Source organism: Struthio camelus, chromosome 1 (assembly GCF_040807025.1).
Source record: "Struthio camelus isolate bStrCam1 chromosome 1, bStrCam1.hap1, whole genome shotgun sequence".
Lineage (NCBI taxonomy): Eukaryota > Metazoa > Chordata > Aves > Struthioniformes > Struthionidae > Struthio > Struthio camelus.
Genome location: NC_090942.1, coordinates 153,868,280 through 153,889,032, shown reverse-complemented (window position 1 = coordinate 153,889,032; position 20,753 = coordinate 153,868,280). Strand labels below are relative to the sequence as shown.

The 20,753-nt window shown below is 39.9% G+C and overlaps 1 long non-coding RNA gene across 10 annotated transcripts in view; it reads left to right on the top strand.

Moving 5' to 3' along the window:
* The window catches only part of LOC104143365 (uncharacterized), a 39,323-nt gene extending 32,061 nt beyond the window's left edge, over positions 1-7,262 (top strand). For 6 of the 10 annotated variants that reach the window (XR_693898.2, XR_693895.2, XR_011137381.1 and 3 more), the window contains 3 exons: positions 2,017-2,139; positions 2,224-2,418; positions 2,697-7,262. This is a non-coding gene — a long non-coding RNA (uncharacterized lncRNA). Of the gene's footprint in view, positions 1-2,016; positions 2,140-2,223; positions 2,466-2,696 lie in introns of all 10 variants that reach the window. The other 4 variants (XR_693899.2, XR_011137384.1, XR_011137382.1 and 1 more) reach the window with 2 other exon arrangements.
* Positions 7,263-20,753: the final 13,491 nt, after the last annotated feature.

The window sequence follows — 20,753 nt, the reverse complement described above, 5'->3', positions numbered from 1 at the left end:
ACTGCTATTATAGCTGTAAATGGGGAGTTTGAACTGTGACTGAAGAAGCGTTTTGAGCAGGACATGTGGGTAAATGGAGAGCAGGAAGGAGTCAAATCTGCATTTTTAACAGAAGGGGAACAGTGTACCGTCCTCTCTTTGCATTTATTTGGGTACAGTACAGGTTAAATCCAAGCTAATGACCCATGCAGATGCTCCTTTCTCCGTGATTCTGAGCTGGAGCAGCCACTCTGTCTTCTTTATTTTTCCCACCTGCCACCACAGGATGGTGGAAAGGAATGAACTGTCAAGCTAACTGGTGGGACCTTAGTCTGTAAAGATTTCTGTTCTCCCTACTAGTATGGGTACCCAAAGTCCCCAGCATAAAGCTGGACCTCAGTTGGATCAGTGAGTAATTCCTTCAGCCCTTACCAGCTTCTGACACTTTCTCAAAATTGGCACAAGTTAGCAGAACTCACGCTTTTTGGGACAGTAAGAAAAAATTTCTGCTCACTGTGAGACTTGCTACAGCCAAAGAAAGGAGACTAGCAGGAGGGTGAGGCTTAAATAGTAAGGGTGGTACAGGAGTCATTAGGCTGGTCCCAGGCCTCTGACCTAGCCAGTGGAAAGGTGGATATCTGAGAAACGTGAAGTAGTAACTAGTACCCGCAAACATACACCCTTTCTATACACATTTTCCACCATCTTAAGTCAGATATGAAAAGATGTTTAGACACCTAGTTGCTATGACAAATCTGGTTCTTTCTCTGAATAGCCATCTTTAGGCTCAGATCCACAAAAGGAGATGACTGAGACCTTGGGTGGGATGTAGACCTACAAGCTCAGGATCCCAAGCTGCATGTCCCCTAACTTCATCATCCCAATTTTTACTAATAAAGATCTCAAGACCTTTAACAATTTTCCTTTTGCTTATCTATAAAGAGAGCAGGAACTCTAGCCAGAAAGCTACAAGCTAAATATTCACGGGGGAAAATATTTTCCGTACTTCCTGTAAAAGTGATGCTGATACATATAAGGTTCACTGGGAGGAGTTTAAGGCAACAAGGTGGAGAATAAGATACCTTCTCCTGCCTTCCTCTGCTGAATTATCTTTCTCCACATTTAGCAATTTTGGATTGGTACAAGACAGAAGATTTTGTTCAGCATACTCATTGCTATGTAAGGTTTTTCTAAAATATTGGTTTCACAGCCTAGTGAAAAGACACTGATTTTTCAGAAAAATCAGTAAAATATGTCCTCAAAGAATATACAGATGTGATGATTACTGGAGTTTTAATTAAAATATCAAGGAAAATAAGCATTATGGTGTGTTATTATTTCTAAGATAGCAACAGAATAAGGATGCTCATTTCTTTCTTGAGTGCAATTTTCTAAATGAAAAAGTAAACATTAATATCTTCAGAGATCTTACTGATCTGGTACAATAATTTAGAAAAATATCTCTATTAGGTATAGTTATATATGCTTTTTGTTGGAAATGCAATCACAGAATATGCACATAGCTGCAATCTGTAGATAGATTAAGTAAATTAAATCACTCAATGTCTTTTTTCAATAGCTCTAAAGTTAAAAGTAATTTGCAAAGAAAATACTCAGTTTCAATTGGCTTGTAATATCTGTTAATGATCTTTGGAAAAATTTTTGATAACACACGGGAATTCCCTCAGGGATAGGGTTGTGAGTAAGTGGATTTTTTTAAGTTTGAGATGTCATTAGCTAGTGATTTCTTTGAAGTAAAAAGCTGTTATAGAATAAATTGCAGAGGTATACAAGTGAACAGGACAATCATTTTTATGAATAATAGACGTTTGTTCCACTGTGCTTTCTGCCCCAAAAAGAAAAAAAAAAATTAAATCTAAGTTGCTGTTATAAATATAACGAAATCACAAATGCCTATGCATTTTGTGCTTACTTTATGTATATACTATGTCTTTATAAGAATGTATGCACTGCTAGTGTAAAACACTAATGTAAGCATCTATTTTGCTCTCTTTCTTTTCTTTCTTTCTTTGCTAGATAACTTTTTCAACCCACAAGGCTGAATCATTTCCCCTAACCGAAATGGCTCCAGCACAGCTATCCCCCAGAAGACATCCTCCCTCATTTCTTACAGGCCCTATAAGATAGTTGAAGTTGCAGGTAAGTACAATCACGGAAAAAAAAGGTCTTTATTCTCACAATACTTTGTTAGTGTGACATCTCCCCATCTCTTTGACCTTTTAGAGATGATCCAGATATCCATCGTATACCACTAGAATAAGCTGGCATTTTTCACAGAGATGAATGGAAGATCTCCAGGACACTTCTCCCATCTGAGAAATCTGAAGTAGAAAGATCAATAGGGGCATCATAAACTACACCTGTCCCTGAGAGCCCTGGGGAACATTGCCCTGTTTTGGGGTTCAGCTTGCAATTCAGGCATGTGCAGATGAGGATGAAGCTTACATCTTCACAGGTTCCCATGGGTGGGTGATGTGGGTGTGGGTTTTGACAGGGACAGGGGACACTCTGAAGGGATGCTGGTGTGGGTGATGGGGGGCTGGGGCTTCAGGGTGTGCTATGACATTAATTAAAAGGTAAACCTAGTTGCCACAGAGCAACTGTATGAAACTATAGAGCCTTTGGCTTCATCTCCCTCCTCCAAACTCGTTTGACCAAGACCTTATTAATCTTGCTCCCTTTTTCCTGACCTACAGACAGGGCTGTGGGGCAAACGAGGCTGTAAGGAACAAGACTGCTGCCTCCATGATTCCTGTGCAGGGACCCAGGAATGAGGATTCGCCCAGATCTAGGAAGAGTCGTGAAGAGCCATAGGTTTGACAAGCTTCCTGCTCTGTTCAGGGTCCTCTGAAGGCCAAGTGTAGGGGACAATACCTGTCCTCAAACTGGTTATTCCTCAGTAGGTCAGACAGCCCCTCACCTCCCGTATGCAATGTTCAGTGCTGCTCTGTATTTGCTCCAAGAATAATGGGGCTTCATCCTGAACATGCCTTAATCATCGCTGGTGTTGGTCAACCCAGTAAGTTGTCTTGACTTTGGGCAGAGGCCAATACCAGCTGATGTCAAAGGAAACCATCACTCCTGACTGTAGAACAGTGCAGCATGGAGGATGAGGCCATCCTGACCCCATTTAATGACTAGCACATGTCAAGAACTATTGGAATGATTACAATTATTACATAATTCCAGCTGATAAAACTCTCACAGATTTTTTTCTAAGGCTAGGAGCAACCATTATCATCATCTAATCTGATCTTCTGCATAATATATGCCACTGAACTTCACTCAATCTGAACTTTTTGTGACAATTTGCTTTAATGCCTGAAAATGCCTCATCATTTACAAATATGCTGTTTATCTCAGTGCTATCTTTGTAACACCAAGTCCCATTAATAAACTGTACATTGTATGGAAAAGTAATACCTCTTAACCATTTGAAATTTGATACCTCTTTGTTTCACCTTGCAGGATAGGAAAGGGGCCTTTTTCCTTTGCTGCTAATTAGGTTTAAAGATCATGAGGATGGAATGTTATTTATATTACAGTCATGCTTAAGTAGAGCTCTGACAAAGCCTGGGGGACTCCACTGCTTGAACCAAGGGAGACAATGCAAGTCCTTCGGGGCTGAGACTGTTTGAATAGACAGATGACACATTTTCAAAAGAGCTGAGTGATCTAACTGGAAAGAATGTCAGATAAGTCAGGGGATTCATACCCTGCATGAATCACCTATGCATTTCTGAAATATTAATCTGAAGACTGAGGGAAGGAAAGGTACTGAAAAAATAAGTTACTACGACTGGGACCAGAAAATGAGTTTGGGATATAGTTTGTGAAAGAAAACAGGTACGTTCATTTGTAGCTCTGGGTCCTGCGCACTGTCCATAGGCCATTTTGGCTTCCAGTGCCTGAGTGTCTCATGGTCTGAAAGTCCTCTAAGGTAGGAGGAACCAAAGAAAGCATCTGCAACTTCTGCTTCATGCAATGGCCCAAAGGCTTTCAGCAGAATCACAAGGACTGCTAGGGGGCAAGTGGATCTTCTAGATTAGCTGAAGCAAAAGAGGTTGTTCCAAGGTTATGGAAAGGGTTCAGGTATGATTTGCGATCCAATGAGGGTGAATCTCGCCTGAGAGAGAGGCTGGTGCTTGTGTTCTTTATCTCTTCTCAAGAAATTCCCCATCCTTTTGACTTTTATCATTTTTATTGCCATTCTCTAGACCTGTTCTATATCTACTTTCTTTTTTTCAGAGATGAGGTGACCAAATTTGAAGACAGTATTCAAAGTGAGGATGTGCCACTGATTTATATAATGGCATTATAATATTTTCCATATTATTCTCTAAAATTCTTTTCTTCGTACAAACCCCATAAGATTCTTTTTAATTCTTTGAACTACAGTGCCTTTTAACATCTGTAGTTTACTCTGATCAGATTTTGACAAAGGAATAAAAGACTCCATTTTTCACATAGAATTTTATTTATTGTCTGAACTTTAGAGGAGAAATTGGTTAACTTGCAATTTAAAATTCTTGGCAATGTAGACCATTGGGCAAGGATTTCATTATCAGCCCTTCTATATTTTCGTTAAAAAAGCATGAGGCTGCAAGTTGGTGTACAAGATCTTGCCTCAAAAGTTTGACTTTCGTACCTTGTTGTATTATAAACACAGCTAAATACTGAGTTTGGAGCTGCCATCATCCCTAAAGATGTCAAAAATGCCATTCTTCTGTACCCCTTCTGTGATGAAACATGCTGGAGCGATGCATTTTCATGCTGTTCTCCCAATGTCACGCATGTGTGCAAGTGGCACATGAGTCCTGCGCTCTGAGGTCTTCTGTTCACTGTACCATATACCCTCACTAGGTCAAGGGAAGACCTTTTTGAAAATGTGGCTCTTGATCTTGCTCTCATGTCACAGCTGGGCATTACGTCTTCATCAGGGTATTAGAAAAGGCTCAAGGAAAAAAGTTACATCTATTCTATTGCCAAAGATGCTTTCTGCAGCTTCTGGCTTTCCTTAGAGTTACCAATCCAAGTGCTGGCCCTGCCTGACTCTACTTATTTTGTGACAGCAGATAAGACCACAGCCTGAAGGGGTATAGCCACAGGCTCAGTGATAGCTACCAAAATGTCTATTTAGTATTTTCAAGAAATACTGCCCTAAAGATTTACAATACCAGCTGCTAGATACGTGGACAGCACCAGAGCGCAGCCCTGGCCCCTGAACGTTTCGCCCCACTTACGCAGAAGTTAATGCCTCTCAGGAGGCCAAGTAACGCTGAGTTGCCACAAAATGGTTATTCTCTACCTGCAAGTGAGCTGGAATTGAAGCATCATATGGTTGTGTACACTCAAGTACTGGATAAAAATAACATTCAAAAACTACAGATTTGAGTTCAGGGTTCATTGTTAGCTCCTTTCATCAGTTGCATTACTGCTCTAGCAGTAAAAAGAGCTCTGCTATTTCTATGCAATATCTTTTTTGGTTTATTACAGAAAATTGTCTTCCATGACCAAAGCAGTTTTTCATAAGAAGCTATTTTTAGATGAACTGCTAGTTTCTTTCTTAGCAAACATTTTAGCTCAGCTATATGAAAGCAAATGCATGTTTTCCTGAATATCTCTAAGGATAAACACAGGTTTAAATAGTCAGGCAATGCTAAGAGGCTGATCTGGTTTAATTGTTTTATAATATACATTCATAGTTCTTGCTGAATGGTTTTTTTTTTTCTTTTTAGAACAGCAAAGATATGGACAAAGACACTGAGGTCTTATTGCTCCTGTTGCAAACTTCTGCTGACTACAGCATGAGTTGGATTGGGCCCAGAAAAACCAAATACACACGTGTAACAATGAGTTGGCCATACAAGCAAGGAAAATCAGAGATAACAGATGCACACAAATTAGCAATGTACCTTTTAGGTCATTCAGTACAGCTCCCTGACGCTGTGAGATTATTTCCTACGGCATATTTTTGGCTGTTTTTTGTGTCTAGATTAAATGTCCTAAGTGATGCCATGTCCCTAGGGAGGGATTTTGCTGCCTAAAGGATCTCGTTGTCAGAAGTTTTTTTCCTTTCTTAACATCACCATGTTTCACCTAGTTATATCCCTTTGCAAACCTCCTTTACAATTCTTTTCCTTCCTTGGTGTTGTTTCCCTTCAGTATCTTTATGCTACTGTGATGTTTCCTTTAGTTATCATTAAACCAACCTATACATGTTTAGCTCATTTAATCTTTTCTGATAAATCAGCTCTTTTGGTCTCCTGGTTATCCTTCCTCTTCTCTTGTCACACTGCTGCCTGTCAGCATCTTTTTTTGGTTATGAGATTTCAAAGATGTGATGCTTTCCTCTGAACTAATGACAGATCTGGCAGAGACATGAGCACCTTCAATTTCTTCTTACTAATAAACACTCCTGATGCACCCATGGGAAAGCCATCAGCATTCTGGATAGATGCACAAGTGGAGTATCCTGTTCAAACCACTTCCTTGGTATTACTTACTCTGTTGGTCAACGGTAGCCTTTTAAAACAGTTAACACAAATGGTTTAAAAATAAATGCCTATCATTATGAATTTCTTTTCACAATATTAGGAGATAGAATAGCACAGATTAAAAAGATTTTTTGCTGTTGTTTAGATTTTCTAACTCTTGATCATGGGCATCACTGTCTAATATTATTAAAGACATTGACTTGTCTAGCAACTGTATCTAAATGCTAGTAGAGTACATTGTAGAAAATAATTATGTACATATCACAAGCCTAGCTGTTCACTTCAGGCAATAAATTCTGATCAACAAACAACACTTCCTTAGTGCTAAATGAGATCTTGGTTGTAATTGAATGTCTTTACCTTTGTGTTCTGTTGGGTTGGAGGAATATCATTTTAATCTGCTCTCTTTAAATTTTCATTAAGGAACATTTCAGCTACCTGCAGCCTCATCTGATGATGTTTAATGATATCAGCTAGCTTGTTCTTCTGTGCACCAGCAGGGGCTTCTTTAAATTGGTCAACTGTACAGAACATTGTTTTTGAGTTTAATGTACTCAGAATCAACCTTTTAAAATAATGACATCTCTTAAAACGGTTTATATAATAGTACACACATACATGAGCATATGAGCATGTATTTATGTGTGCTTGTCTGTATATGTATATGTGTGTGTATGTATATATACGTACATACATACACACACACACATATATGCATGAGTGTATGCATACATACAGAAATAAAGGGCCAATCTACCTCTTTAAGACATTGTGACTAATGTTATAATTAAAAAGGTTCCAGTAAATTTGCAATGGTATGCATTTTTGTTGGAGTTTACTTCTGTAACCTAAGATCAGAAAGATAAGCTGTGAAATTCATATGCAGCTGATGACATAATGCTTGTATCTCGTGTTGTTGAACCTCATATTTGTAGGAGCATAGGATGGAGGTTCCTTGCTGGAATAATTATACTGCCAATGCAATATATGTTTCCTTGTTTACATGTGGGCACAGAGATGCCATCAAACCATTAAATATACATGGTATGATGACTCCTGTGTTCCTTATTCATTCTAAAGAAGGTATTAACTTTCTATGGTTGATTTATTGTATAATAAAACCAAGTACTCTCAAGAATCTGTGATGAACTTAGCAATAAGCTGTGACAATATACATATTTGCATTTAATAGTTACGGCCAACTGTACACATGTGCATAAATGTATGCATATGCATATATACAAACACGTATAGAGAGACATTTACACAAATTAAAGGAAATCAATTATGACACAGCATAAATAGATTCAAAGCTTACCTGTGATATCTATGTCAGGGAAAAATTTGAGCCACAAAGACGTGCGAAAAGCAGTACAGCTCAATACGCTCCATCAGCTTATTACCACTAGGTTCAGCAGTGGCAGGCGATATGCTATGACCAGTACCAGCAGACTTTCTTAGTGACGGCTAGTTCAAAATAGAGCTATGCAAACACCTTAACTTCTTTCCAGATCCTGGTGTTTGCCAGCACGTAGTTGACGCTGGTTCTCAAGGTCGGATGTTCAGATAAAAGTTATTTGGAAAGAATCTGCTTCTTCATATTTGAACTGTATGTAGTTTCAACACATAGGCTCTCCTTTGCCTATATGGCAATGAACTCCTGACACATAATGTACACCAACTAGCTGTAATAGATAATAATTGTCACAGTAAGGGGCAGCAGCCGTGGATTTGGGTTTGAGCTCACTCATGGAACATGCTTGGCTATTATCTGCAAGAAAATGGACGTTTCTCCTAGATACCATGCCCTATTTGTTTGAGATCGTCCTCTGTGAAATTCTCTGCTCTTCTGTGGACTACATAAAATGAGATCTGCCAACTGGCTTTTTGCTTCTACTAGGACAAAATACAGAGCCTCACCACTGAAAAGTGGAGGGAAAGTGACTTCCCTTACACATCATTCACTTCATAAACCCTATGTTCAGCCAGATAGGGACACAGCAAGGAAAGAAAAAAACCTTTAGTTGTCCAATGTGACTTTTCTCAGTGGATATGTACAGAATCTGAAAATAAGCAGGCTCCTCCTTTGGAAGGAAATTCAAACAATGTTTATCATTTGAACTAAGTGAAAAATAATTGGCAAGCAAGTTTGAAGATAACACATTAATATAGGTAAAGCTAAATTTCACCAAACTAAATTCAAGTGAGGTGTACCACATCGTTGTAATTACTACACAAAACATGAGTTAATTAACTTTATATCGTGCCGATGAAGTAAGTATGTATTACTTATGGGGCAAGGAGAGGAGGCAACACTGGGATGTTACTGGCTTTGCTGACAAGCCAGTGTGTGGGGAGCATGCCACAGACAACTTTATGAAAATGAGGCCAGTGAAATTATATGGCCTTAGAAATGACTTTTCAGGGTAGGTAGAAAATTATTTTTAAATTATGATAAGTTTTAGTTGTAACACCAGACTATTCAGTGCACGCAGCATGTTTAACTGCAGTTTACCAGTTTACTATTTAACATTTCATCTGGGGACTCCAAGCACTAAGGACCAGACTTTTAAAGAAATTTAGACAGCTAAAATGCAATTACTTGGTGATCTTCAGAACTGTCAGGACGGGTCTCCCAGCGAAATAAAGGAAACCTGGATATAAGAGTGCTGTAGAAAAGCCTTCACTCAGTGCCTATCAGTCTCCCGAGGAGCTGCACTCCCTCTCCAAAGTATTGACCCTGCTTCAGCTGAAGGTGCCTCTGGGGACATCCTGAAGGGGAACAGGATGAGTCTGTGCACATTTCAGAAGGAGGTGTTGCTCCTGCGCAAGGCATGGGTGTGTGCAGGGCTGCTCCGTGGCAGTGGGCTCCCTTTGCTTACTGCTGCGGGGTGTATGAGCTCCAGTGTGGTACTTGGGAGCAGTGTGGGCTGCTGGCGCGGCTCCTTGTTTGCCTTCCCTCCTGGATCAGGGCGGCTACCCATTGCTGAAGGGTGGCCAGGAGCAGCTCCCGCTGGTGAACCTCTTTTGTGTTTTTATCTCCCTCTTCTTGGCAGTGAGCTGCCACTGGCTCCCAGCCATGTCCCTCTGGCCCTTCTCAGCGCCCAGCCTGCATGCTCAGCCAGTGCCTACATCTCTTCCAGCAGCTGGCCTTACTTCTCCTCCACAGCTGGCTGCTGCCCCCTACTGTGGTAATTATTATTTATTATGGCTAGTTGGTGTACATTATGTGTCTGGAGTCCAGTACTGTCTGAATCAGTACCAGCATCCTACAGTGTGGGCAAGAGCACGTACTACTATGCAGTTGTTCCACATATATTTTCACGTGACTTTCACCCAGAGACAGACTGAGTGGGAGGGAGTGAAGGTGTCTGTTGGCACCTATTAGCACTAGCTGATGTGACATGTACTCTGTGTCCTGTGTTACCTGACTCCAGCAACAGTGCAGCTGAGTACAGAAGTGCTTTCTCTCCACCTTGCTATCAATAGCAAGTCTCCAGCTGTTTGTGCTATCTAGCAGAAAACATCTGAAGTGCTTTCTGAAAGTCACAGTCTCTGCTCAGTCACAATTTAACTCTCTGTTGCTGTGGATGCAGATATTGCTTGGTTTCAGTTGCTATCAAGGACGAGTACCCTTAGATCATTGTATGGCTGCGTGGGACATTGTTCTTTTTGCTATTTCTCTCCCCCACCTTCTTCATCTTCTCCAAAACTGTTTGTTCACGCTGGCTCCTTTGTGCATGTATCTTTCTCCTTCTTGCACTTCACGCTTTCTCCTTGCCTTGCCTTCCTGAAGACTAACTCACGTAAATATAGAGGAGCTTTAACTCCTAAAACTCAGTGTACAAACAAAAGCACCTGGAAGAAGAATAAACTTCTCTACGTTCAGAAAAGCCTAGAATAGTAAACATATTTTGAACATATATGTACACGCATAAGAGCCAGGGTCTCTGCTGCAGTGGTTGGTTTAGCTCTGTTCAGGATGATGGAGCAATGTTATTTCACGACAGCTGAGAATCTGTCCCAGTATGTAAATGTAAATATCTATTTTTACAAGCCCTCCTACAGTTTACTTTAAAAAAAAGCTTTCTTTTTAAACACTAAAAGCACATAAGCCGGTTAGAAATGTCCCACTTTCTGTATTTTGTCTAATTCCTACCTCTGACTTCCTTTGAAAGCTATCAAAATCTAAGAAATTCAAAAGAGATGAGTGAGTTAAAATAGAAGTAGCTTTGTTTTCAGTGCAATGGGCCTGGAAGAACTGAAAAAAAGAGAGAGAAACTGAAATGGTATGAAACGTTGCAAATCCAAATGTTTTATAGAAAGTGGCCTCCCAAGTCAGCAAGTTTCGCACTGTCCTATTGCTCATAATCCTCCGCCCTTTGAACCAGCTGCAGCAAGCCAATGTCAAGAGCAAATACTTACATAATGTAATCTCTACATTAGAGCACTTTATGCCATGAACTACTTTTTAAATTGTTTTGAGTTTACATTTCATTGCTTCCTTTGCATGTAGGTGCACACATGCACCTCCTCCGTCTCGTGTATTTCATGCGTAACTTTCAAGTAGGCTGGAGCTGTACGCTTTGGATGTGGAGTATGCAAAACTCACAGCTCAAGGAGTTTAAATGGGTTTATCCTCTTTTAAGACGAGAACCACATGTGTAACTTAGATCCAGATCTGGAGTAGAGTCTGGATATGCTAATTTGAATGCGTTAGGATTTGGCGTTCAGACTCATTTACTTGTTACGACACTAGTCCTAGTACCCACCAGTGGGTCCTCGCCTTTCCCCCCATTAGACAGAGAAATGCTTAGCATATTTACTTCCTCTGAACTTATTTTTTAATTCGTTCCAGGAACATATCATGTTTAGGATATTTTTCTCAGTTTTATATCTTAACGTCCTCTATGACAATTGCTTATAAATGACCTCTGAAAAATCTTTCGAATGTTTGAATCGCTTACACATGGTCACCTTCCTCTGACAACTTCATCTTATCCTACTTTCCCTCCGAAGGCTGCTCCACTGGCTTTGCAAACTATTCCAATCAGACAGAGGTACATTTTCCCCTTGTAACAGCCTCACTAGTTTGAGAGATTGCACCCTCATGGGGCGTTCTTGTCCAACAATCTCTCTCTTTAACTGCTATTCAAAACTTGATTCTTAGGTTCCCTAAAACTGTGGTAAACATCAAAGCCCTGCAATTCCCAGGATTTTCCTCATCTCCTTTTGAAGACAGGCAACATAATAGGGCTTTCCAGCCTTCTTTTGCTGCTGCATTTTTTAAGGGAAGAAGGCATCCCCTTGTCAGTATCTTGGCTTTTTCTCACTTTATTTCCCCTCAGAACTCCCAGATGAACACCATCCGGTTGCGGTGATTTACTGCACTTGAGTTTCTCAAGTTACTCTACAACTTCCTCCTTAGAGACTTCAATCTGTATAAAGGCCACACTCTGATTTTCTTTGCAAAGTGCCTTTGGCACAGGAATTTCTCCATCACTCCCAATAGCAGACATGATGCAAGAGATTCATTTAACTCCTCTGTTAGCTTGTTGCACTCTTCTCCCGATCCACTTTGTACAGATTTGTGGGGATTTGTAGGGCGTTTTGGTGCATAACCCAGTGTAAGCTTTATATTTACCTACAGGAGAGGCTTGGTTCTCAGCTTGTGCTCTGTTACTGCTCCAGTGAAGGATATTTCCGCATATTGCTGCAGCCACTCTCATCAGATCTTAGGTATCTGGCTTATTAAGCCCAATATTATTCCACCAGTACATCTGTCACAGATTGAAAAGGAGATGGGCTAAATGCTCACTGACATAAACTGGCATTGTCCATAGGAAGACTTTCATGTGAGCAGCTGGCCCTCCTCAGTAGCTCTAGGGCAAGAAGCCACTGGGATACAGCAGCGTGGGGCAAGCTGAGTGAAAACAGGAGGAGTGTGACCCATATCCCAGTCTATGGCCTGACCCTCAGCAAAGTGACTAGCCATTTGGTCCTGGGCCTTTGACTAAGGAAAGCCAGAGTGATGCAGGAATCCTTTCTCTTTCTCTTTTTCTCTCCTTCTTTTGTAGTTCTTTACTTCTACTTTTTCTCTTGCCTCTTCTTTTTTAAGAAAGATACAGGCTGCCATACAACCAACCCAATATTTAACGATCACAAAGTACAGAACTAGAACACAGGAAACAGGGCAAATATTCTCTGTGCCCTGTTTTATTTTCTGGACAGCACATGCTGTATCAATCCAGACGTTTCAGAAGAGGTCAGCTTTATAACATCAACCAGAAAGCATGTGTTTGCAAATACTACTGAGCTTTATGACATAAAACTTATTTCATTGACCTTTGTTGACCATTACTCAGTCTGCTTATAAAATCAGACCGTTAGTTACTAGTTTAATTTATATTACAGTCAGTGAAGATGTATGTACCTGATTTGAGATATGTGACAAACAACTTTGCCCTTTGATATGGGATGGTTATGGGACAGACATTAACTATAATTGCCCAAGCCACAGATATGGAAACTGTGTCTGTTACTGGTTCCACGACTTGATTTGACAAAAGAGGAATGTATTTGTCCCGTGATCAGGGTTGTCCGAGCTTTCAAAAAGGATAGGGGTATCCTTACTTCACTTACTTTCTTGTTTCAAGTGAAGGAGAAGAAAAATGTTACACAGAACAGCTCTGCTTTATCACTGGCTTTTTGGAGCAGATGAAAGAACCTAACCTTCCTAAACTTCCTATGTTGAAGCTTAATATTTCTCAAGATCCACAATTTCAGAGTTTCAAATCAAAGTCCAGTCCCTGAAATCCATAGCAGGATACCAACAGGCATACTCATCCCTCGGAAATATGTTGAAGTCATTGAAAAAGTCCTAGAAATTAATCGGGTCCTTCATCTCCTGAAGTCTGGGAATTCACATTCAGCGTTGGATTCATTACCCTCCGCTTTAGCTGTCTTAGAGTTACCTATCTAGTTTCAGGTACTGTTTCCTCCCCTCTCTTCCGCAGGTGGCACCTCCAGATGTCACTCAGTTCAACTATTTTGGGTGGCCATAGTAAAATAGCTCCCTTTTACTGGTGCAGTTTCTCTCTCTTTCTCCTGCTTACAGCAGCAGTATAGGCGATTACCTTATGCCGAACAGCTATGGTGACATTATCCCACTGTCAATGACTTAGTTCATGGTTCCCCTTTAATTTAAGTCAATTTAGTATTATTTTGCTTCTAAATAATTTTTTTGTCTTTTCCTATAGTCCACGATAATGACAAAGCTTCTCCAAATATCTTTTCATTCCTAATCTCTTTGCACTGAAACAGTTTTCAAATTTTCTGCTTTACGTGATGTAAAGAGAAATGCGATTTTCTTGGGCTCATTTCATCACCTGAAGGTGTTCTCATTTTGTATTTCAATATTTTGCCAATTTGTAGTGATATACCAGGATCTCACGTAACAGTGCATGAGCAAAATTTCAGCAAATGGCCTTGTACTGCAGCACGAAGTTAAGATACAGAGAATGGACTGTAGAGAGGCAGCTTTTAAGATATTTCATCTAACTGATATTACCAATTTTGTACAGTTATAATATTACATTGATAAAATATATCTCAATACATTTTCAGATCAGTTTGAAAGTATGATTTCAATGACCAGAACAAATATAATACATAGATATGGCATTTGTAAAATATGGTGAGCAATAACTAAGTGAAGCAATTGCAATCATACTCCACAGCACTTAAGGCAATCCGCTTCTCCATTTTTATATCCTGCCTTCACATAAAACAAGCAGGCTACACAACCCCCTAAGAAGGAAGTTTCTGAGAGGTCAGAAAATCTTTCAGAGGTCTTTAGGAAGGAACACTCAAGGTATACAAGACACTGAAGGAAAAGCATTTGTTCATGTCAATAAAAGAAAGATAAGGTTCCTAATCATTAAGCAAGGCAAGTCTTGACCCTTTATTTTCACTGTGCTCCCAGAGTTTCAAAAGGCATAGCTGCATGGGCTGGCTGACGACAGAGGAGCAGCATTTATCACTACTGCTGTTGGCAACCTGCGAAATGCAGCAAGCTTAGCCTTGGCTTTTTATTTTTTGGGGTTTGCTTATACTGTGGAATGCGCACTCTGTAACGACTCAGGTTGGTCCCTTCTTAAAAACTCTGCAGCACTAGCTAATTTTCTGCCTAAGGCTGTGTACTATTCTCTTTTCTATTGCTCCCTTCCCTCTTTAAGATGCTGAAGCCACTGTTTCTGCCTTGGGTTCTGGTTCATCTGTCAATTGTCTGATCGTTTTCCAAAGAAGCTTTCTGAATACCATTGCACCACCTCATCTTCTCACTATGCTTTATGCAGGAATATGATTCACCTTCCTCTCCTCTTCATGAGACTTTTGCCAGGACTTTACAAAATGTTGCCAGCCCACAGTGCAAGGCACATGGTACCTGGAAACACTGCCTCCTGTGTCAATCAAGCTTTTAGTTTTACCTTATCTAACGCTCCTCCATGCTCTCATTTGACTAGCGCATGGACCTAAAGAAAAGCTAGACTGAACGTTTTTTGGAGACTGCCTTCTTTGTACTGTCTTTTTTTGCACATATCTGTGCATAGTCCCAAGCAGTAATCCATGCAATAATACTTTCATTTGAGATGTATAGGCGGTATCCCTAAGGCAAAGCCAAATAAGCACTATTATGATCTTTATGGATATCAAAAAGTGTTGTGCAGGCGAATTAGGACAGAAAGCTTACTGTAAAATGATGGAGGTTCCTTTCAAATTGAGTAAATATTTTGCTATAATGTCCCCCGGTTGATAACATTGGCAGGGATGAATACCTCTTCAATTCACAGTACAAAATATGATACTAAGTTCCATCAGTAGGAGCTACTTTTCTGGAGAATACTATCAAGTAGAGGAAATCTCCCTTGACATAGGCACTATAGCTGATCCAAAATGAGTGATTATTAGACACCTTTAAGTGGGTAGAGAGAGTGTTGAATATAGATATATGTAAAAAATGAACCTTGAACATGGACAAACTTAATTGTGGTTAGAATTCAGCCTGCATTCACAGTTCACCAGTGGGGCAACTCATAGTTGTCTTGTGTCTGTAGAATTTTCATAGAGACTGGAAAATTTGGCCAAGGCTAGAATCATGCCAAGAGCTTAGCAGAAATTTATTACTTGCTTGTGCATTTGAATGTGGATAACACTTTATCGTTTAGTTACAAAACATTTTTTAAATTTATCTATTAGCTATGAACCCTTTCAGATTTTAGGAATGTTCTGGCAAAAATTTGGATGTGAAAGTGAGATTTTAATGACAGATATTCATATCTTTGTAAAGGTATGCAAGATATTATGAAGAAAACTCTTGATTTGCAATTGTCTGTTCCAGGAGGAATTCTGATTAAACTTCAGATGTGAATGTCACAGTTCAGGGCCATTTATAAAATCTGTGAGTCTTGCAAGTGGCTCTGAACATTCATATACTTGGGGGCACCCATGACACTTTGTGTGATCTCAATGTGGATTCTTGGAAGGCCTATTTTTGTTCTTCCTTTTCTCCCTATAGATCCTTAAAAATATGCAAATCTATGTGATCTGCTTCTCATACAAAGAGTTGCAAATTCAGCTATGGATCAAAGATTAGAGCATATGCCATTGCGGCTGCCAGTTAACCAATCCAAATGTTTAACTCTTTAAAGAAATATAAGGTCAGCAGCTTTCTGAATAATTGTTTCCAGACACTCTTCTGTTGGTTGGATTTCTATATCACATTCAACTTCAATTGCTGTTGTAATTTATCTCCACTCCACAGAGTCTCACTTTACTAAATTCACATGTTAGTGTTGGAGTCACTATACATAGGCAAATCCAGAGCATGCTCCCTGCTCATTGTTTTTCATGTTGCTTCATAGATTAAATAAATTAAAAGAAAAACGGTGCCATCCAGACACCTGCCTCTGGCCTTTTGCTACACTAAGAAGTACAGAGAGGAAGAAATCGGGCCAAAAATAACTCAAAAATAAATCATGTTAGGATGTGTACTAACCTTTTTGTAAGCTTATCTTCCCTGGGGTGTCGACAGCCTGAATGAGGGGGTGTTTTGCTGACAGTTATGGTTGCTAGGGCATTGTCATGTTATGGGACGGTATGCTTCTTTTCTGGAAGGGTTTTCTCTCCGTCTTGCCTTGTCTTGGCTAAGAAAAGCATTTTAGGTGTGCGGTAATCATGTCCTTTGTCCCACTTCAATGGGTTACCACCTTGCCATCAAACCTGCCAGGGAAGCACCTATATACTAGTACTTCATACAGCAGAAGCAGCCATACCTTCAGTCCTTCCTCCTGGAGCATCTGCTACTGTGGTCCTCTGCACACTCTCACAGTGTCAGTCCCCTTCCCCATCTTTCAACTATCTCATTGCAGTCACACACCAACCAGTCATTATCTGAAAGGAGGTCAAAAATAGTGTAGGGTCTTTTAGTTTATATTAACATGAAAAATAAAACACAGTCCCACTCTTTTTATGTTGCAATTTTGATCTGGGCTTTTCAGTGCTGGTGGGTCCATCTTCACGAGATGACCCAAGCCTCAAGTAAAATATTTTGCTCAGCAGGCACTTGGGTTGGATTAAGAGAGCAATGTGCGAGTTTGAACTGAAAAGGGCTAAGGATATGAAACGGTTAAGGACACGCTACAGGCTCTTAGCCTCTCCTCAGAAGGAATGATAAACACCTCTCTTTGGCCAGATCTACTTCCCTACACCTTTCTGAGGAGAACTAATGGAGAGTGCTATTTATTATGTGTTGGGATGAAGGTAGGGAATGTTTTCCACCATTAAAAAAAATAAAATCCCAAATTTATGGGAGTTTGAAAAGCAATTTCCTTTTAAGGTGCAAATTCCTAATTTGCCACATAAAAGTACAGGAATTAAGTGCTAAATCCTTCTTTGCCAGTGAGACCTGTGAAAGGAGGTATGAAAAAAGAGTTACTGTTAGGTTTCTATTCATGTCTCCTGAAAGCCAATGTATGCAAAAGTGCACTGAAACAGCCCTGATTTTTTCAAAGCCTTCCTGCCGTTCTGACTGACTTTTAAAAAATGAACCCTTGTCTGGTTTTATTTGTGTGGTGGGTTCTGATTTTGTTCTGCCTGTACTGTATCACTTTTCTCTCCTCACCATTAATCTTCCATGAATGTTCCCCAGGGCACAGTTCTCCCTTTTCTGCATGGAGAGTTCCTATTGAAATTAATGGACATTCTTCTTGTGGGTGGAGGGGAGAATACACCCTTATATCTGCCTTGCTGCAAAAGAAGATTATTCATTGAAAGGAAGAGTTAGTCTAACTCCTGAAAGGCCAAGGTCTAGTCAGGCAGATTATAGTGGGAGATCCCAACAGGCGGTCCGGTACAGAATCAGGGACTATTTGTGCAAAATGAAAACAAAAGCCAGAACAGAAGACTTTTTAAATGTTGAAACCAAATGCAAGGAAAGGCCCTGGTTGCATTTTCCAGTGAAGTGTCCTGTCCCAAGCCTAACTACAGGGTGCAGCCATATGGTGGAATATGAGGCAGCGAATATATCTGTTAGCTCCCTGCCGAACCAGAAACAGTCCTGAGAGCAATATGGTGCACAGGCCAGTCTCATCTGCTAAGAGGCACTGTAGAGGCACCTGGATGCTGGGCTACACAAATAAGGCTATGTTGCGCTGTGTAGATGTATCACCTCCTTTGGAGCTAGCTTGGGCATCATAGCTAGCAACCCAGTCGTGCACTGCACAATGTAGACATGCTAATAACTCTCATTCCTCTTAGAGGCTTAAATGGAAAAGTCTTATGTTCCTTCACAGAGAACCCTTTAATGAATTAAAGAGAGTGTTGACAACCTTCAAGCGGAACTGCATAAATTCTCATAGGAAGGATAGTAGCTGCAATGTGAGGTCTTGAAGCAGGCGGATGATCGTATAAAATATACTACAGCATCTAAGTTTAGTAAAACAAGCACAAGTTTAGTAAAACAAGCACACCGTATTTAAGTAGGCTATGGAAAGGTAAATATGTTACAGGAATGGCCTCAAGCAGTTTATGTTACAGTAATGCTACCGTCATGTTTTGGATAGATCAGTACTATAGATACTATAATCTAATGTTAGGAGATAGAATTTAATACGCACTGGGGTAAGCTAAATAAAGGAGGAAAAGCTTTCTCCCATCAAATATTTTTTTCAAAAAAAGAATCTCTCTCCCACCTTATAATCCACAGAAAAAGCTCGTCTAAGGAAGTACTGCATGAATGTGATAGGCTACTGACTTTTTAGTTTTTTTATTTTTTTGGGCTGTTTCATAGGGGAGAACTATTTGCCCATTAGTTTCCCGTGATGCCTCGTTCCAGGCAGTACTGGAAAAGATGTTAAAAGCTGGAGAACCACGGTGGTGACCATTACAGTTTGTGAGGCTTTGATTGTTTTATAATTAACATGCTAGTTACCCTTGGATTTTCCATTTCCACAACTGATTTTTATGTTTAAACTTGATTTGAATGTCTCTGACAAAGCTCAGCTATTCATTTGTGCATGTTTGTATTTGGGTGGAAGCATTTATATATTTCTAGCATGATGATTACTTTAAATAGTGCTCTATCTGCTCCTTCTGCCAAACGCAGAACACTTGCTTTAAGATTAGCCTTGTCAAATTTGCTTAAAGTGACCAGACAAATATATACAAATAATTTTGTTATAGGCAAAATTAACTAACGTTCTTTTTCATGGTGAGATGCTGTAATGATTTTATATAGCAGTCAAACTATTTAAATACTAATGCTGCCTTCATGCTGTAATCACCATTCCAGTCAGACGTCATTTTTAGTAGCCTATAGGGGATTCCATCCCTTAATTATTCTTCAATACACAAACCAAGCATTCTTTAATTGGTGTAAATTGAACAGTGTTCCAATGCAAACAAGGAGAGGACAAACTAATCAATGATTCTGTGCATGTCTATTGGAAAGCTATTGCCGTTAGATCAAGTAACAAATCCTCAACTCCATTTGCTTTAGCGGAACGATGGGGTAAAAATACTGCTAATGCAACTTCTCGTTATCAATCAGTAGTGGAAAGCACGTAGCCAATCATCTAGCAAAACTCCAGCTTTTCTAGAAAGTGCTCGTGGAAATTTAAAATATGAAGATGTTCTGACTTCAGAATCTGCAGTCATATGTCTTTGATGGGGGTTTGTCTGGAAACAATGTGTTTTCATCCTCTGCTGCCTCTAGTCATGTGGCCTGTTTTTTATTTTTCTCTTTTAAATAAATGACTCTTGAATGATAACATAACTTTCTCAACTTGTCAGGAAATTTTTGGTGAATTTTTTTGCTCTCCCGGGCTATGCTCCATATATTCATACGTATTCACTACAGCAGCACAACATAAATTGGGTGGTTCTCTCGTCTTTTTTTTTAAATATGATCTGAAATAAAGGTGCTATATTTAAGAAACAGATGAAAAATCCGTCTCATAAATGTGTCATACTCACTTTTCATTCTTGTCTCTTTTTATCAATTCTCTAAAACTGATTATTTATCACTGGAGAGGGAAGAAAAAAAGTAAAAGGCCCATTACAAACCTCTGGCCCAGATCTGCCAGTCTTACACTTTTAGCTAGCGCAGAAAGCGAAACTCTTCTGGAAAGAAATATACTGGCTATGGATGTTCACTTTTTAATCTATTTGTTTTTGATATAATATGCTATTTACTGTTTAAGGACCTTTCATCTTGGTTTAAATTGAAGTTTTAAAAACTGGTCTAGCATAAAAAGCTTTAAGTGACACAGACTAGATAGAGAAATACAGCATCGTCTGCAGACGATCTTTATTCAATACATTACAGTTAAAAGAAGTGCCGAACAGGCTCGCTAGATAACCTCCCTTCTTAAAACAAGAGGGGTTATAATTTACACACATCGTAATCACAGCCACATTACTTTGCTCTCTGTGCTAGACCCCTCAGGGCTGGCTCTAGGTTTTGCTGTGAAGTCACACGTGTGGGGCCTGAGGCACTTTTCCACGATGCCTGCAGCTGGGGAGTGTGGGGTTTGTTGGTTTTTTTTTTTCCTTTTGCCAGTTGGGATTCTTTAACTGGCTGAGTGGTCATGGGTGGCTGGCTCAGGCAGTAAAGGAGAGAGCAGCACGAAGGTAATCGCTCCCAAGGTTTCCTATTTGCTTGGCATGAGGATGAAGACGGTACAATATTTGTTTTCT